This window comes from Acanthaster planci, linkage group LG15 (assembly GCF_054643075.1).
Source record: "Acanthaster planci isolate LZ-2023a linkage group LG15, COTS_SCS, whole genome shotgun sequence".
Taxonomy (NCBI): domain Eukaryota; kingdom Metazoa; phylum Echinodermata; class Asteroidea; order Valvatida; family Acanthasteridae; genus Acanthaster; species Acanthaster planci.
Window position 1 is genome coordinate 10,592,640 of NC_141791.1, and position 18,552 is coordinate 10,611,191.

Sequence of the window (18,552 nt, forward strand, 5' to 3'; positions counted from 1 at the left end):
CAGTCAAATTTACTGCCCATCAAAAATTTTGCTAAGGTAAAATATCCAAACCTACTCATGCGGTATTATGTTATGCTTTTATAGAGATAGGCATCATTGTGGCGATTAGAAGACATTGCCGTTTTGGACATTATCTCTGTATATACGTTCATATGATCAGACCACCGATTGTGCAGCCCCGCACAATAGCTGATGTCCAAGTCAACTCACGTGTGGGCCTAGTGTAATAAGTAGGAGAACAAGTCAATGCTACGCTGCTGAAGTGAAAAGCGTTCCTGCATGTGGTAAATGTATGGATTCCAAGGAATGCGTAAACTGAATATTATGAGCACCAAAACTGCCCTAATGTGAAATGCATTATCAGTCGCGGTCTGACTCCCTACCGTCCTTCAAATGGGCCTATGTATTTATGTATGAGCACAGCAATATGCACAGCAGATTTTCCATTGTGTATTTATTAAAATGCACGGTACAGTATTCATTGAAAAGAAGGAATCCCCGAGTGTTTCTAGTTGACTGTCGTGTCACTGCATAAAACAAGACCCATCGAGCGGCGAAAAGGGAAAACGGGGTATACGGTACATAACATTACCATTACAAAGCTCGATGTTGGACGAATAGCACTTAGAGGAATCGAATGGGGTTGTCGTCACGCTCAACCAAAGTTGGAAACAATTTTTAGCAAAATGAGTCATGGCGGCACGGTAAGCTGTTCGATGGCTGAAAAGGTTCTTTTTTTTTCTTGTGATAAACGTAATTGGTCGGGGAAGAGCTGTAGCTTCTCAGGAAAGAGAATGCCAGGTTCTATTTTCACCTCTCTCAGGCTTGGAATTTAACGGGACGCGTCTCCAGCCGTGACTCCGATGGCGAATGTGGAGCGACAGTTTGGCGTCTGTCGTCTGGACGCAAATCACAGCGGTTGCCAGTTACCATTTCGCCGCTCGGTGAAAATAGGCCGCCATATTGCTACGTACATCCCGTCCGAGGTAAGAGGTTTTTATTGCAGCCTGTACTGAGAACCATACGAAATCGGTTCGTGTCATCCCTCATTTAGGGATGAACTCGTATTTTATTACACCTTTCCGGTCACTAATGATATCTTGGATTACTGCCAATATCGAGAAGACGTCAGCTCTTCCCATGTACGATGTAATTAATTAGGGACAGTGATAATTTTAAGCTCATTTGTCCGGGAGAGCCATGCTCGTTTGGGTTCTAATGTGCCCTGAGTGTTATAGACGTTGAGTGGCGAGGCCGATTTATCGGCACGGGGTACTATGCGGGACCCACTCCGCGACAAAGTAGAGCACGCGTACGCGGCGAGCTGATGAAATCTCAGATGACGAAAGGCAGACGGGAGAATTGTACCAGGTTCTTCAGACAGAAGCGACCATTTAGTCAAGAAAAGTGTCGTCGTTTTTGGCATGGCCCCGCGCTAATTCCCCGTCTCCAACGGCCGCATGTGGTGTGGTAGTCTGGAAAAATTATAACTCTTAAGTCTGAATACTTTCCATGTTTCCGTCCGATAGACGTAAAGAATGCCTCCTTTGTCGCCCCAAGGGATACGTTCTCATTCCTCGTCTCGTCTTCCAGACTATAAGTAACGTGACCTGCGCACACTCCGTGCTCCAATTTTTTTTAATATTCAAATAAAATGAATCTGAAGAGGACTGTCCACAATCGCGCCAATTACTGGTCAGTGTAGATGATCCTTTGAAGCGCCTTTGGGCACAGTGGGCATGCGTGGACCATTTGCTCATGCCAAAAAGCCCTGTAAGATGAATGCTACGCATCTCGTTCCGTCTCTTTTTATTTTATCAGATGTCTCTCACTTGGTTGCCCGCCTGCGGCCCGCCTAGCCGTGAGGCCATTTTGAATTTCGGGTCCTGTGCGTCCAATGAATCTGCCAAGAATAAATCAACAGTCTGGCAAAGTGACAATAGACACACTCGAATAAAGCCCTTGTTTTAAATTCCCAATCTAACCTACCAATTCAGTTGACAGCGGAGTTCGGTTTGAGGAAATTATGAATTTAGGCTAAGTTCCTATGGATTGTGGGTTACATTTTAGCTCCGGTTTAGGCGTAAAAAACGATCTTCTGATTTAAGATGAGCATATTTCATTACAATGTCTTTGTTCTGCCTTTGTGTGGATTAACGCTATTGTTGATATAATATTGTTATGTTTCACGTCTACATCCTTTCTGGCACTCGGCAGTAGTCACTTCTGGATGTTAACGCTGAGGTAATTTCACCCATGCCATTGTTTAAGGCACTTAGATAATAACATCATAGGGCTGTTACATTTTCTTTGCCAGTAGTTTGAAGAAAATTCAAATTAAACGTAATGCACCATATTATGTTTGAGTTTGGCAACGTACGTTACGTTTTGAAAACAAACCCAAATAATGAAATGCTGTTTGTGATTTTCTTATTCATACAATCTTATTCAAATGTCGGAGTATTTGTGGCGGCAAAGCAGGCTAAGAAATGAATCCAGATGCCTGGACCCTGTTTCAGTTACATTGAGGAAACCATTTGAATTATTTTAAGTGAATGCCTGATTTTGACGGCCCAGCCTTTGAAGTTACCACGTGACTCTGTTTTGGCATAGCCACGAGTCCGCTTATATGTCATCCAGAACAGTGAGGTGTGTTACATTATTCTCAATACAATTTCTGTCGAACTAGAGGTTTGGAAAGGGAGGCTAAAATGTCCGTGCAACGTGTGAACTCCTTGATGAGTGGCCGGTCTTACGCAGTCCCTCAATACCCGCGCGATCATCGTCGTCGTCGCCCGCGAGTCTACGGAAGCGATGCGCTCTAGCGGAGGTGCTCCACTCTCCCATGGGGGCCCTTGCCCTGCCAACATACCATTAACGCCCGCCACTACCCCTGTCAAGACGGTAAGGGGGAGACAAAAATCAAAAATATTTGATGAAGGGAAGTTGCGCCAGAGCTAACCGCCTTGGAAGTCACAAGTTTGAAGCAACGTGTTAATCGCGGCTGAATGCAAACGCGATTCCTACATTGATTTTTTGTAGACCACAGCTTATATGAAGACACTTGTTATCTTTGCCCAAGTATAAATGTTTCCTTTTAAATTCTATGGCTCCCGTGTCTTTTCACCTGGGAGGCGAGTTAATCTGTAAAAAAAAATATCTTAGCGAACGCATATAACGCTAAATGAACTAAAGCAAATATTTCAATGCATGATGCCTTGTTTTTAATTAACTTTCATTTCCATTGGTTTAAAAAAAAATAAAAAGAATAACTCCTATGACCTAGCCACTTTGATATAAGTTACCTGAAATGATTGAAATTTGCATACGGCACATGCGATCAAATGACGCTTGCCGTTCAAAAACCCTTATTGTTCGAACCAGTCAAAGTTTTGCGCCAAAATGCTAAAATAATGGGCATTTTGTTTCTCTTAGAGAATCGAAAGATTGTCGTTTTTTCCTTATTGTTTTTGGTCATACAGACAGGATCTATGGGATAAACAGGATCGGTCGGAAATGAGAACAATCGAATTAAAAGGGGGAACCTTCCAAAGTGCATGTATATCACTAATGTATGCTATGCTATCGCTTTTATAGCCTTTGGTTCAAATAATTCTGAGCTACTGTCATGAAACCAAGAGGTGACTAGTCACATTGGTGACAAACTATTTAAAGAGTGCACGCAAGGGTTCATGTTCTAACTCTATGCATTCTCATTAAGGTGTGATAATGCCATGAATAATTATGCTCTGGCCGTGATTGACCAAGAAAATTACTGAGGTTACCCGGTTCCTTTATTTGCGTTATTCTGGTTGAAGGTAAGGCTCCTGCATGGGAACATGATTGGAACTGTTTCAGCAGGGAACGAAGGGAACTAATATGGTGCTATCGGGCTGTTGCTCCGGTTGAAGGAAAATGCTGTGCTAGAATGCAACTCTTAAATCTTTCAGTCTGAAGGTAAACCTTCATGATGGATTAACTGTTCCATGCTCTAAGACGCCGGTCGCAGATGGTTCGGGGCTAATGCCTAGTGACCACGGGTGCTCCGGCCAATTTACGCTGATGGATAGTGTCAGGCAATGCGGACTAAGTGACCCATATACAGTCGAGGTGAATTGGTTCACTTTTCCGTGATTCATTATTGTTTGTTTCCTCTGCAGCGATGTTGCAATTTCACCTCTTGCGCTCAACCGTGCGTGAATTTAACAATTTTGGGTTGTCCTGAAGGAATTCTGGTCATAGAAGATGAATATGATAAACCAAATAGCCGGGGGCAAATCAGCAGAAGCAACTGGGTATTAAGGTTGTTTCTAAGAATTCAACTTAGGCCGTGAGGCAATTGACCAAGATGTCAAGAGGAACTTCATTTAAAGCTTCAGCGGCTGTGAAAAATATTCATACCCAAACTTACTGATTGAGTGTCAAGCAAGGGCAGGGGGACGACGGTCCCCCCCCAAAAAAAAGAGATTTGGGGGTCTATCCCTTTCTGACACGTTCTTCCCAAAAGTATGTAAAACACTCAAATGTAGTCTCAACTCTCAGAAAGGCAGACCAGGTAACACAATACAATATCAACTTTCTGGTCCATCAAAACAATTCCCATTGCAAATTTTGTTCTGAATATACCCTTTGTGGTAAGACAGGCCTACTTATCGTTTAGTATCTAGGTATTCTCTTCGCTCGTTTATTGTCTGTCGTATCAGCTATGACGAGAATCAACGGTGACTTTACCTGAAATCTCGTCTGTGAAGAAACAAAAGCATTCGCATATCATTGATAATACATCAAAGTTTTTAATTGTCACGTGGGTCTTTCCCACTTAGCTCAATCTCAAAGATGTACAACACTTTGAGACCAGTGGCACAGGTGCCCTGTAGTCGGCATTCTTCTGCACGTACGCGACACATACTGTACATAGAGGTTCATTATTCTAGAAGAGCGCCACCAAGCGGTTTGACTGCTTTAGTCGCGTGTTGCTCGTCGTCTTGCATTATACTTTCAGCCTCCTGAACAGATGCATCATGCTGGCAAACTAAAAAATAAGCTTCCTCAGCTCCCTATCTCCTGCATTCTCTATGGCTGTAATGGTGTGCCAAGCTGCAGACGTTGACCCGATTAAGGACCCACGCCACACACCCTAATTAATGGCTGAATAAACACGAGCTGCCAGCTAGAATGAAATTAAACCCAAATTCCAAATTATACCCAATCGACACTAGCTGTTTGCGCCGGCAATTCCGCTGTTAGCTGGTGCGCATTGTTCTTGATGCTAGCGTTTGGCTTTCTCTGCACACAGGACGGTTGTAATGGTGGCAGTCTTATGAAATGTAAAAATAATTCCTTCATTTTTTTCCTGTACAGAAAGGTGTTAAAGAATCCTTTCTCCCCTGTGTAGATTTTTACTTTGTAGGGTTACTCTCTTGGCCCTTGGATTATGTGTTTTAAAGAGAGTCTGCTAAAATGTTTGTGATTTTGCAATTTAGGGTTTTTAGTCACGCTATGGGAGAACTACTTGATAATGATTTAGTTCACTTGTTAGTAATCCTGCAGGGGTATGCAACTGTTTTGGTGTTTGGGTCTTAGTCTTTTTATAAGGTTTGATGTTATATTTTAAACTTTGTCTTCTTTATGTCTATACCGTATGTAATTTTTTTTCTCTGACCTGCGAAATAATGAATGAACGAATGAAATGAATGTACAATTTGGACTTCACATGAGAAAAGAGTTTCCCCTTGTTTATTCTGTAAGCGCTATTTTTCAGTGCGTGTTGCGCGTCTGCCACGTAGGTAGCGTCCTAGATAAGTGGGTCGGGAAACAGACACAGAAAGGACTCAAATCGCGCGGTCAAAATGCAATTTGTGCAAGAACATCCTTTAGTGTATAGATTTTGTTTTTAACAATGCCACCTTGTGTTCCCTGCATGATTGACATAGCTCAGTGCCCGATAAAGCCTATTAAGCCTCCTCAACAAAATGCAGCCCATACGCCAAGAATTTCGGGACGTTTCTGCTCCCAAGTCGCGTCGGCTCTCCCCACTCAAGACCGGAGGGCAAATTAACACCAATCCCGGGCAGGTGGTCGCCGAGCCGCGGCGGTCGGGAGGGTCCGCCCGATGTGTCATGAAGCCAGAAGTTGGCTTTGGATGTATGAATCATGGTCGTGATGTCTTGAACTTTTCGAGGCGGTCTGCGTTTTCCAAACTTAATGGCTAGATGTCGGGAGTTGGTGACAGGATCAACATACCGTGATGGTGGACGGGTTTGGCTAAAAAAGGTTGGCCTTGGGTGAGTAAGATAGTTTCCCACAGAAGTACAGACTGCTTTGAGGGAAAAATGCCACTTTAAGGAGCGACCTTATATTTTGATATGTCATGGATCAGTTAACCTTTAAATGTATTTGTGAAATACTGTTACTGATTTATCATACAAAATGCGAGAGCCTACGTGCTCAACACAGTCATAATCTTCCCCGTGGCGGGTAAACGATTCCTAGCCGTCGATACAAAGGCAAAAGAATAACTATTTAAAAAAAACAACTCGCTTAGCTATCACAACACCGAATAGTAGAACGTTTACTTCTAACTTCTAATAAAATACGATCCTCTTTAAAAGTTATGGGACCAGTTGTTCAAATCGGACACCAAGGGGAGGGGGCGTCGATAGTTCTGCAAACCGGTACGAAAAGCAGGCCACTACATGAGAGGGGCCATTGGGGGTAGTGGTGAATAGCAAACCACATCACAACTACCTAAATGGCCGACGTGATTTGTCATCACTCCAAATTGTGGATATTTTACTGTTCCATTAATTTAACAAATTTTATAAGGTCACTAATCCAGCTTTAATCCCTTTTTGTGATTGGTTATTTAATGTGTTTAAATAATTTGGAACATTGCAATTTTCAAGGTCAGTGCCGACTCTTCTTCGAGCAACATCTTTATTGATTTATGGACAATTAATGCATAATTTATTGCTATGAGAACACTGCCTGTGACCCCTGACCTTTCCACATGTGTCACTAGCGGGATTCAAAGCGGCACGGAAATGTTGCGACAAAATGGTGCCATGTGGACATTCCTTGGACGTAACAAAACATCGGCACCTCAGCCAAATGGCGGCACTGTTAGCTTGACACCTTGCCGGTGCATCCACAGACGCTGTCGTATTTCACGCGCGGCCGCCTGTAGGGAAGAATCCTCACCTATATGGAACCTGGTTAAAGGGCACTTTCACCGCATTTTTAGGAGGGAGACCGATCAGAGACTCCTTGGTTCTTAGGTGCCAACGGGTACGCATTATACTGGTCCCGTAATAATCAGGTACACGTGTATTGGACAAAATATGATCTCTGCGTCACTAACATTACTGTGATCAGAAATGAAGTTCCTATCAAACGTCAGTTTGATACTAATACTAAAAAACAACTGTACGAGGGCGGATCCGGGGATTTTTCGGTGGGGGGGCGGTCAGCTTCTTAGAGGCAGATACACATATGTAATGGAGTACATTGTAACTGATGTACAAATAATAACCCTTACAGAATGCTTGTTATTGCATTGATTTATTTATTTATTCAGTGTGTTTGTGCCAGAGCAGAGGGGTTTGACTCCCACCCCCCCGGACCCATGTCTGCTTTATTTTCGACTTTTAGAGAGGTCTGTTTTTAGAGCATTTTAAAAATACCGGGCATATGTGAAACTAATATATATGACCCAGCCCTGTAAGACACAAGCTTTTTGTTGAAAAACCATGGGTTACTTCTGCTGAGAGCTTTTACCAGTCACTTCGCAGGAATGAGAATTATTTACATGCAGTAAAGGTCTACCGGTGTCTACCCAGTTACAACCCTTAAATGTACCGACATTGTAATTTCATTTATAGCAAGACTTGTGCCACTTTCGCAAAATCTTTGTACAGCTGAATATTAGCCGAGCGAGGAGGACAGATGAAGTAGCATTGTGTGAGTTTCTTGTGATGAAAATTATCACCTTGAGATTGGTGTTTAACCGAGGAGCTCCAAACAACTGATCTTTAAAAGCATAGACATAATTACAGAGTCTTTTCGTCACGTCCCTGTGGATATCAAAGAGGCCGTCCCTTGGTAGCTTGTCGCCAGCCGTAGTGGTGTCAGTCCGGGGCGAGACCGTGAAGCGACAAAGTCATTACCCGGCGTTACGCCACCGCGACCCCGGGCCCCTTCATCAGCTGGACACGCCAACTTGGACGTGACAGAGCGGGTTGCGTGACACTAACGCCAGGATTGGTCGGTTGAAGTCTTTAAAGAGGCTATTCCAATTGCTTTTCCCCAAAAACTTGTACTCGGAGAGTGAAGTCCCTTCTCAATTTACATTTAAACCACGCACAAAATTTTCTTCTCGGTTAGTTTTCGATATACATGTGTACAGTAGTAAAGCATAACATCTGCCTTTTTAATTCAGGCAAACGAGTTGCTGATTCATCATTTTTGTGTAAAGTTTAGAAGCTAATTCTCTGTGATGTGGTGGATAACGTCTCTTCCCATGTTCTTCACCGACCTAATTCTTCAACCAATCAGCTCTCTGGTGTATCTAGGTCGTGGGTCCAGGGGGAGCAACATTTCAATTAGGTCAAAAAACGACTGCCCACTTTTTTCATCTATAAAAGATCACTCACTCCGCCCCCAAAAGGTGAGAGCACCGTTTTATAAAATACTGAGGCTTTCGGTTCCGAAAAAATGGCGACTTGTTTGCGGCGGGAAAACTTCCCCCCCCATCTGTTGGATACACCACTAAATCAAAATTCAGGCTTGTCAAAACCTTTACTGTAAGATCACATCGAGGAAAAGCTGTGATGAGTCGTACCGGCAGAAACTGTCACTTATTTGTTCAGCCAATCTTGAAATATATCGATCTGTCTGCAGTCATACGGTGCTTCTGGAAAGGGTGCTGTATTTCATGTAAAGGTTTACTTTTAAAAATAGCTGCCTCTTGAAAACGAAGTCAATTCCCTTTAAGTATTCTCCGAGCATTCGGCGTAAGATATCTTGACCTTCAAATCGTAAATAATGAACTCCCACGATGGGCACGTGCATGCACACGTCGGCCATTGTGTTTGCACTTTTCGAGAGGGAATTTTGATTCCTTGAACAAATCAATAATTAGCCCGCAGTTCTCTGGAGATTTTCCTCTCGACAGTGAGACTGATTTTTCTTGTAATTTGGTTTTTTTACATGGGATTTTATTTTTTTTATGTTGTGATGATGATATGTCGGTTGTTCCACGATTACATTCGTGGACAGGGTTCGTACTAGTGATAGATTTGAATTAGCTAAAGTCATTTCAAACTTCTATGCGGAATAGATTTAGTTGTTAAGACAATCGGTTCGACAAAAGGGTACACTGTGTTGAGTATTTCATCAGGGATGCATGGTACAACATTTTTATTTCAATATTGACAGTGCCCATTCTATGCAGCGACAATGTGACACAGAAATAGAAGAAATCTCTGTATCAGCTTTGATAACATTAACCATCGTTACCGCCTGAGGTCAATCAAAACACTGCATCGCTTCAAACCCATCTACTTTCTCTAATTCCTCGCTCTGGAGAAAGTTGTTCTCCCTCCTTAGACTGGCTTTGCCCGTCCTCCCACTAGCAACCGTTTTGACAAATGCTGTGTACCGTTCCAAACCTCGGGCTTGTAGCGTATTTGCGCCGTGGTAGCAGAGGTCTAGTTCCAATAGGTATAGTATGTAAAAAGCGCTTTCCACGCTATTGGCGCCAGTTTCATGTGAACACGATGGGCCTCGTTTTGAGCTATTGCAAACAATGAAAAAAGGAAGGTTTGCCTTATTGAGGAAGGTTCACGATAGCCTTGAATGGCCAGTCTAGCGCGTCTCACCGCCCAAGGATCTTGATGTATTGGATACGTGCCGCGTCTTGGATTGGTAAAATGACTCCCTAAAATTAACAAATCGACGTGTTTGCCCCAATGGCGGGAAATTAAAGCCGCTCCTTGGTCCAGCACGTGCGGACTTCGATCTGCCACCGGAGCGCGCTCACGCCGTTAAAAGGAAAAAAATGCCTCGGTTGATGACACTAAAGCAAGCGTTAGGCTCGTTGCATTTGAGGCTTCACGTGCGGTGCTGTACTGGTTGAAAATAAGAGCAAAGTCCCTTTTTTCCCTCTGTTTGGCTGGATTGTTTTGAAGGCCGGGGAGACCGAGTGGTTCACTTCAACTGATAGCCATTAAAAGAACAGAGAGCCTCATGCACTTATTAACTCGGCTTGGTGCATTCTCCTGTCAGTATGGGTTTTGAATACGTAGTCTCAGGACCATTTGAAACAAAATGGCTGTTTTCTCTTTGCAGTTTGGTGGATGATACCAACAACGATTGTGCTAAATGATTTGCTTCTTATCAGTATTTTCCCATCGTTAATAATTGTGTTTGCAGTAGATATGCTCCACGTGTTGTCACCCAAGTGTGACGTGAAAGCTGAACTTGAAAGTCACCCTTTTTCGCGACAATTGATAACACAGACTGGCGTCCAGCTACCCGTAGTTCTGGAGTTATACCACTGATCATTCAGAGGTGAAGGTGGAAATTAGTGCTGAATACCATAATTGGCCAGGTCTATGATTTAATGCTTGTTCAAACTCCATGTGTGGCGTCACGCTATTGTTTCACTGCTCCTTTATTTTGTACGAATGGAGCAATAGAGGCGATACCTCTTCATTCTCTGAAATTGCTTCCTTCGCTCAATTCGTACTGAATAATGCAGTGGTTCATTACTTTTAAGGGGAAACTTGAAATACACTCATTAATTGACTGCGGAGAAGAATCACACAGTTGGTGTTCGTATTGAGTCGTTCATTTCAATTCCCAAATCCTACGTTTCGAAGTTTGTGTTTGGCCCACGTTCTAGAAATGGTAGTTTATCTGTTGTGTTTCTGTGTTTGTCAGTTGTATTCTAAGTTTGTTTGTTTGTTTGTTTGTTTGTTGTGGTTTTTTGCACTTGGGTAGCAGTGAGTAGATGTCTGTGATGGATTCAAGTTGGGAATCGGATACTTGGTGTCAGAACTGTTACTTATATGCCGATGTCAATATCTCAGCCATAAGCAAGTGATCGCTTACCGATGTGCAAAACACAGAAACACCCCCTTGGCATTGGACGGATTCTGTGTTCCTTCCGTTTCTGACCTTTGACATCGCAGCCTCGGGTGGACTGTCACCAGATAGATGTAATTTGTTCAACGACCGATACTCTAGATGGTCGGGCCCGCCAGCCCAGAGTTTCTGGATGGCGCTGCGATCCGATATGATTGAAATGAATTACGGTTGATTGGCGTTAACCAAAAACTGGATGGACTCGAGCGAGTAACAGGTATCCGGGACGCATTGGAGGAATCGGACGAGGCAGGGAGACAGGAAAGAAATCGCCCCCGTACCGGAATGTTGACATTGTCGGGCAAGTTGAAACAAACGAGCACAGGCGCAGGTGTATACACTGGTGCCGAACTTACGCAAAGTGGTTAGAGTTATAATTACCCTCAACTTGCATACTCATTTGATTCACATTGAACCGTTCTCGAAAGTCAGGGTATAAGGTTCTGAATTAATTGTCACTAATTAGTATTTGTTTTGCACACCTAGGTCTCGTTACTGTAACAGATGAAACTAACGTGGGAAAACTCTCAAGAATTTAATCAAACACCAAACCTTATCACTATGCTGCGTTTATATGCACTGTGAAAAGGTTGGTCAATTTTTGGTTGATAGTTTATCCGATGTTGGTGTAAATATCAACTTCATAACCTTGTGCAAATTGTTCCCAATTGCTGGTCAATGTTTGACCAACAGTGATGGAAATTAACCAACAGTGTGGTAACTTTAACCAAGGCGGGGCAAATAACAAATGTCCAACACTGTTTGACCGATTGTTTTTACAGTGTAGGTCTGACAACGCTTAATCCATAACTACAATTGATACTCAGTTGTATCCATTAAGGTTTAAAGATCATGTTGCCCGTAAAGTCCTCCAAACAAAGATTCTTAAAACTACAATTTAGTGAGGTATTCCTTTATAACTGAGTGAATCACATTTATGAACTTTTTTGCAACTTTGGTGGCCAAAACACGCACGTCTCGCCGTCTAATCATTAAGAGCACGGTAACTTTTCGCAATCCAACAAGTATCCGGCCGATGTAGCAAGAGAGCACGTTGCATTCCATCAACGATCTGGATAATGCGATTAGCCTGCGGACTGTGATTGTTTCTAATTCTCATTAATTGGCGGACTGGGCCCATCTTGACACCCCGCGACCAAATATTAGGGGCCGTTTCCGAGTGGGGCTCCCCCGGCCCATTGAGGGGAGCCCGCTTCACGGCGCACTTCGTTCCAACCCGTATCGATTCTCAGGCCACAATGGCGCAATTATGCAGATGGTGTTTCTAATAAAGACGCTAACATCATATCTCATCGCTACAAATTGTGATTCCTGGGTTTGTGGTTCTTCCACCGCCGACGACTCTTTCATGCCCCAATGCTGAAGTCACCGGTTTTGCGAGATTTAGTCGCTTTTAATAAGAACGTCACTCACTTTCTAAAACTCACAATGACGAATTTGAAAGTAGTATGTTTAGGGACAAATGCAGTGATTCCTTTTTTTTATCCTGATGCAAAAACCAGACGGTGTAGATGAAAACACTTTTAGATGGATTGTTATAGTATAGTCATAACTTCCAATAACATTCTCTTTTCAGAGACAGTTGTGAAGGCTGTACGGTCTTAAAACACGAAACATCGGAGAGTTACTCTGGTGCTGACGTCTGCCTTCGATATCGCCATCACCACGTCGGTTACATTAAAGACACGAGAGCTAGCGTGTTATAATTAGTTACTGGAGGATAGGACGGTGAATGGGCGGGCTCTATCTCTTTATCTTCCGAAATGAGGTTGGGGAAATCACGGAGAGCAAATTAGGCGGAAACAATGGGTGACGGAGAGGTCTCAAGTGGGTGAATAACGGCAGGGGAAGGGAGGGGATTACCATGCAAGGTTTGGGGGAGGTAAGGACGGAAACGATACAGCCTGCTATACACTCGAGCACGGCTGTCGCGCGTATCGGATGCTGGCATCCGTTAATTTGTTGCAGGCTCTGGTGAGCCTTCCACGGCCTAACATTCGTCATTTCCTCAGTTATACCTGATTATGGGGAAAGACAATGAATGGCTAATTCGATTTCAAGGTTCAAAGGTGCCGTTCTAATGTCTTTTGTGCCCGGCACTGGATGATTTGTTTCTGTGGCCAAATAAGATTATAATTACCTTGAGTTATGGACTTATTTGGAGCAGGTTGGTAGAGACAAAGGGATAGACTTAACACACTCTAGTCCCTTTTACAACATGTCTACGGTTGATGCGACTATTTCAGCACAGGGAGAAATTACCATTTTGCCCAACCAAAGTTTATTTACTCTCGCAGCTCAGTATATGTACGAAAATGCTTTTAGTCAATATGAAATGAAAGTTATTACAGTAAATACAAGACCTTTGTATTTTGAAATGGGAAAGTTGGTTTGTTCCAAAACAACCTTTGTTTTCTTTCTCTATATCAAGATTTTCGATGTTCACATGTGCCAAAAATTACAGTCATTTTGGACTTTATTTAAATTTGGGAACAAAGAACGCACAGTGGTACACACGCATATTCTAATTTTATATCTTGCGCTGCAATAGACTGCACCACGTTTATCGGAGAAAAAATTATCACGGAACTTTCGTTATTAATAGAAATTTTGCTTCATTTTCGGCCTTATATTGTTGGAATTCGTTGGGAAGGACTATACCAAAAAATCTGCGTTATGCAGTTGGGCTAAATAGAATCTTGGCGCCAGACTAAGTTCTTTTTTTTTTGGACCGAAGTGCACGTGATTAGGATAAGTGGACCGGTAACGGCTGCCGATTGCAAAGCGACAATGGTGCTCGATATGGACAATGGCTCGCCAACGAGCATAGCAAGGCCGATATATCACCCGGAATCATTGGTCGAAAGTGCCGTTCTTGGTGAGCGGCGCCAGTTCAGTACCCCAGCTGCAACAGCCGTAGGGGATTGGGGAGATTTACCAAAGGAAACTGTTAAAACTCACATTAATTTCCATCTCGCCGAGGAGAACAAGGCAAACACGGGCCCAGAACGCGCCCCAGATGCAAGCCTAAATTACTTTCAGGTTTAGTCCTACTAAATAAAACGTAAAGTGCATACTTGCTCGCTGTAAAGTATTTCCTTATGTTGGCATTAGTTAACAGTAGAATTTTAGGGATACAGAGACAAATGTGAACCGAATGGCGTTTATTGTGTGCGCAATAGGGATGTTATTTCGGCACAGTCATCAGTGACAGTTTCTCTTGTCCTTAGCTATTATAGAATTTGAATGTTCTGTGATTGACTCTTTTTGTGATGTACTTGTTATACCAAGTTCAGGTGGCTGACGCTTCAAGGGGTATATACGTTTGGGGTGCTGTTTGAACGTTACCCATTGGACTGATCGCAATAGGCTTTCCCGATAGGAATATTATATCTCAAACGTAGCCATGACGTGTGCCACTTTGGATTTTAAGTGGCTCTTGCGTTATATAGCAAGTAGGTGTTTATTTGTGGGACACACTTGAAAGAGTTTACTGGACAATATATGGGAAAGTATGTATGATTGGTGATTTTCGCTCCTTATTGGAGTGTGGCCAGACGCTGACAGGAATAATTATGTTAATTGTGGTCAGTCTTATCAAGGGAGTGCAATTTAACACTGCGGCACCGTATCCCTGGGTAGACTAGCAGTCAACTTCTACCACTCTATGCTAACCGTTCCTCCCGGCCCACACGGGACCCGTTTCGGCACGATCCCCACCTCCCCCAGGACCCTGGGGCTCTTAAGAAGCACCCCAAATATCGCTGCAGATGGGCAGTAGTGCCGCCGCGCCGTAAATTGACAGCAACATCAATCAATGATAACTCCCAAATAATCCTTCAACATGTACCGGTCGTTGGCTTGCAGGCCCGACGGCTGTTCCATATTAAACAATTACCCCTCTTCCCCTTTTCTCCCCCTCCAAAAAAAAAAGATCATTTGATAATTCCAGCAGCACGGTTGAATATTTCATTTGAAAATGCGAATTAAAAATTAACTCGTCACAGTTGCAGGCTGGAGTCAGCCGTTTCAGTCCCACTTTTAAATAATTTATATTTGCTGTCCCTTATTTCAGTTATCAAAATGACGATTGCAGAAAAATTAACCGTTTAGCATGCACACCTATATCTTGCCAGTGTCGCTAGATAGACACAAACTTCTAGCGTGTCATATCTTCGCAGTCTGCACCTGTCATAGGTTCATGCAGCTGCATACTTTCCAAAGACCTTTGTCTTAAAATACTAAACTGTTTAGGAATGAAAACAAGTAGGATTAGGTTTGCTTAAAAGAAATGAGTCAGACCGAAATACCATCAACGGTGCTTCAAGTAGATGAAATATATATCAGAAAAAGATTCGTAAATTGATGAAAATTGAACTACAATGTAGATCAGTGATGTCAGACTCGTCTATTAGACTCGTCTTAGTTTATTTCCCTTTCAAGTTTTCATCATCTATGATTTTGGAGTTGGAAGAATTACGTAACTGTGTGGAGACCCAATTTCACAAAAGTCTGGAGTAATGGACATTTCATTTTATACATCATTGTAAGGAAAATATTGTTGCTGAAATGTTTGAAATTATAATTCGGAAGGCCTATTCGAAACCAAATTGTAAGAATATTTTTAAATTATTGTATTGTGACAATGAGATCTAATGTAAGCTATGAAATCTGATCTGACATTGTTATCTGTCATTAACATTGTGACAGTACGAAATGATAGCGCAGTTGTACGTTTGTTGACAGAACGTAACGCAACGTAAAACAAGAGCAAAGAACTCCAACTAGATTACAGAGTTTATTCATTAATTTTTTACCAATTAATGTGACTGTTTAATTTCCAAGCTGTTCCTCAGCTTTCTTGAGCGGTTTTCCAGGTGCGGATCCCGACCGGGCCGCCGCGGTAGAGTTGCCGGCTAATTCCGTCCCCATCATAACGCTCGCAGTCAGCACTCTACTTTGTTTGCCTAACCACCGGTCGCTCTGACTTACCGAAGGGAGGGGGCATTTATATTCATTTTTCACGGGTCCGAGGCCGATTGAACGGGCGATAAGAGCGCCTGAGACGGTCATTATTGTAATACAGGCATGGGCTGGGGTCAGGAGAGCTGAAGGAGATGGGCGACCTTGTCTTGGTCAATTTATGTGTGATTAGAATAGTTTCTCGTTGATTATTAAGCCAGGAGGAATAGAGCGAGATAGGGTACCATAAAGACGTACTGAAAGAGCGAAACTCTTTGTCAGCGCGGTAAGATCACTCACGATGCCCCGCACAACCCAACGTTTTGTTATTTTTTCACCCGCTCAAAACTCCAGGTCGTGTAATGGGCCACTCCCCTGCGACAATTTTTCCTGCTTGTCTTTCGAGCTTATACTTGTTGACATGGTAGGGTGACGCCCTCCACACGTGATGTCATCACTATTGCAAACTCAAACTCTTAATAAAACGCTAACTGGTCCTTCAAAGGAGGGCGCTTTATGTACGAAAAAAAGAATCCTTTTTGCATGCACTTTAGGGAGTGTGTAAATCTAATTACTGTAGTTTACGAGAATGCTTTGTTGTCCAAGTGAAAATGTGTGACTGAACAAAACTTTGCGTCTCTGATTTAGTATACTTTTGTTTTCAAAAATTTAACTGCCAAAATCTGAAGTAGTAGAATTCATCCTTTGGTCGGGGAAACAAAAAACGGCTCTTTGAAGATTGTCAAATTGACAACGTATAATGGGTCATTTCTCTAAAGCCCTAAAATTAGCTTGTTTCTAAAATGTAATGAAAAATCCGGCATTTTTGACTCAGAATATTCACCGTGGGATCAAAACAAAACTCTGTTATTTTGTGTCTCGTTGATAAAATAAATCAGTTGAACAACACGCCATAAAAGGCTTCTCTACTGCAAACAACACAGGTTTAATTTCTTGGTTTTGAAAATACTGACTGGAACTTAAAAAACCTGCAATTTCACTTTAAAGACAACTTTGGTATTGAAAATGTGCTACGGACCTTTTTCCCTTTCCCCAAAATGTGAGATATGAAACAGTCGTCACATCTGAGGCGATTTTGACAAAGGCGTGTAGGCCCGTAGTAATCATGACCAATGTGAACATTCATTGCATTGTGCCGCGTGTGCATGCTAATGTCCAGCCCCTGAAGTTGCAGCTCTTCAAAGCTACCTGTGAGTTAAGCAAATGTTTAGGACAGGCTTCTTTGCCCATATTTTTGTAGACGTAAACATTAGAGAACAGGGTTTAACCAGATTCCTGATTTGAGGAGGTCGGGGCCCTCGTTTAGAGGTTAAACTAAAAGGCTTGGTCGCTATTTGTTCCACAGGCAAATGTTAAACTGTGTATGTGTGCAACGCAGTGTCAACTTATCTTCTTCAAATTTTGAGCGAGGGACGCACACTCTAGGAGAGTGTAGGCCTGACAAATAAACCAGCTTTGGCATTGCTGATGGAGACACAGCGAGAAAAAGCTAAAGTCAGCATTTGATTGCATTGTAAGCGGGGATCATAGAAGCTCTAAAGAAATATTACTCTGTGAGTCTGTAATAAACAGGAGAAAACTCAACTCGGATTTCTTGAGACTGTTTTTCTGACCTCTTTCTCTCCAGCACAGGGTATCCCAGAAAAACCAAACCCTGAGGAAAGGGGGTTAATATGCCCAAAATATGAGATATGATTATAATGCATAAGGATTTCCGAAAAGTAGAAGCAGTATTCTTTCTAATGATACCTTGATGGTATCCCTCCTGTCATGCATGACTGAACACCATTGTCTTGAAATTGGGGCATTCGAACTCAGTTGTAACACTTCAGATAAACCAGTGAATAAAGTTGTCCTCTGTCATGCTTGTCCTGGTTGAAAGTGACAACAGAAGGTCATGTTAATGAGGGAAGATTACCTTTTGTCACTTTGTCACCCCAACTTCAGATACATTTTCAACGGCATGAAAATGGTGTTTTAAGACATCTGTGGTGGGCCCAAGACGGGGCACCCGCACACGGGCTCATTGCTGTGAGGAATCTCTTGCGGGAACTGTTCCAAGATTGAGTAATTGCTCTTCACCATCCAATTGAATGGCCGCCCCGTTCTCCGGATCTCACCACGTGTGATTATTCTTTATGGGGGTATTTAAATGAAAAAGTGTTCACCAGTCCACCACGTAACATCCAAGACTTACGAGGTAGCATTCAACAGGAGGTCGACATCTTACAACATGACCCTGCATTGGTGAGACAAGCTGTGGCTTACATGCGCCGCCGTTGTGCATTGAAAGGGAAGGCGGACACGCGGAAGGTGTCGGTGCATATAGTAAATTACGTAATGTGTAAATAATCGGTGTGCCCCTGATATCTTATCCAGGACAAGCATGACAGAGGACAACCT

At 42.8% G+C, this 18,552-nt stretch overlaps 1 long non-coding RNA gene across 2 annotated transcripts in view; it reads left to right on the top strand.

The window, feature by feature from the left end:
- Positions 1 to 508: 508 nt before the first annotated feature.
- The window catches only part of LOC147796692 (uncharacterized), a 109,898-nt gene continuing 91,854 nt past the window's right edge, over positions 509 to 18,552 (top strand). For both annotated transcript variants that reach the window (XR_015427859.1, XR_015427858.1), the window contains exons 1-2: positions 509 to 704; positions 824 to 986. This is a non-coding gene — a long non-coding RNA (uncharacterized LOC147796692). The remainder of the gene's footprint in view (positions 705 to 823; positions 987 to 18,552) is intronic.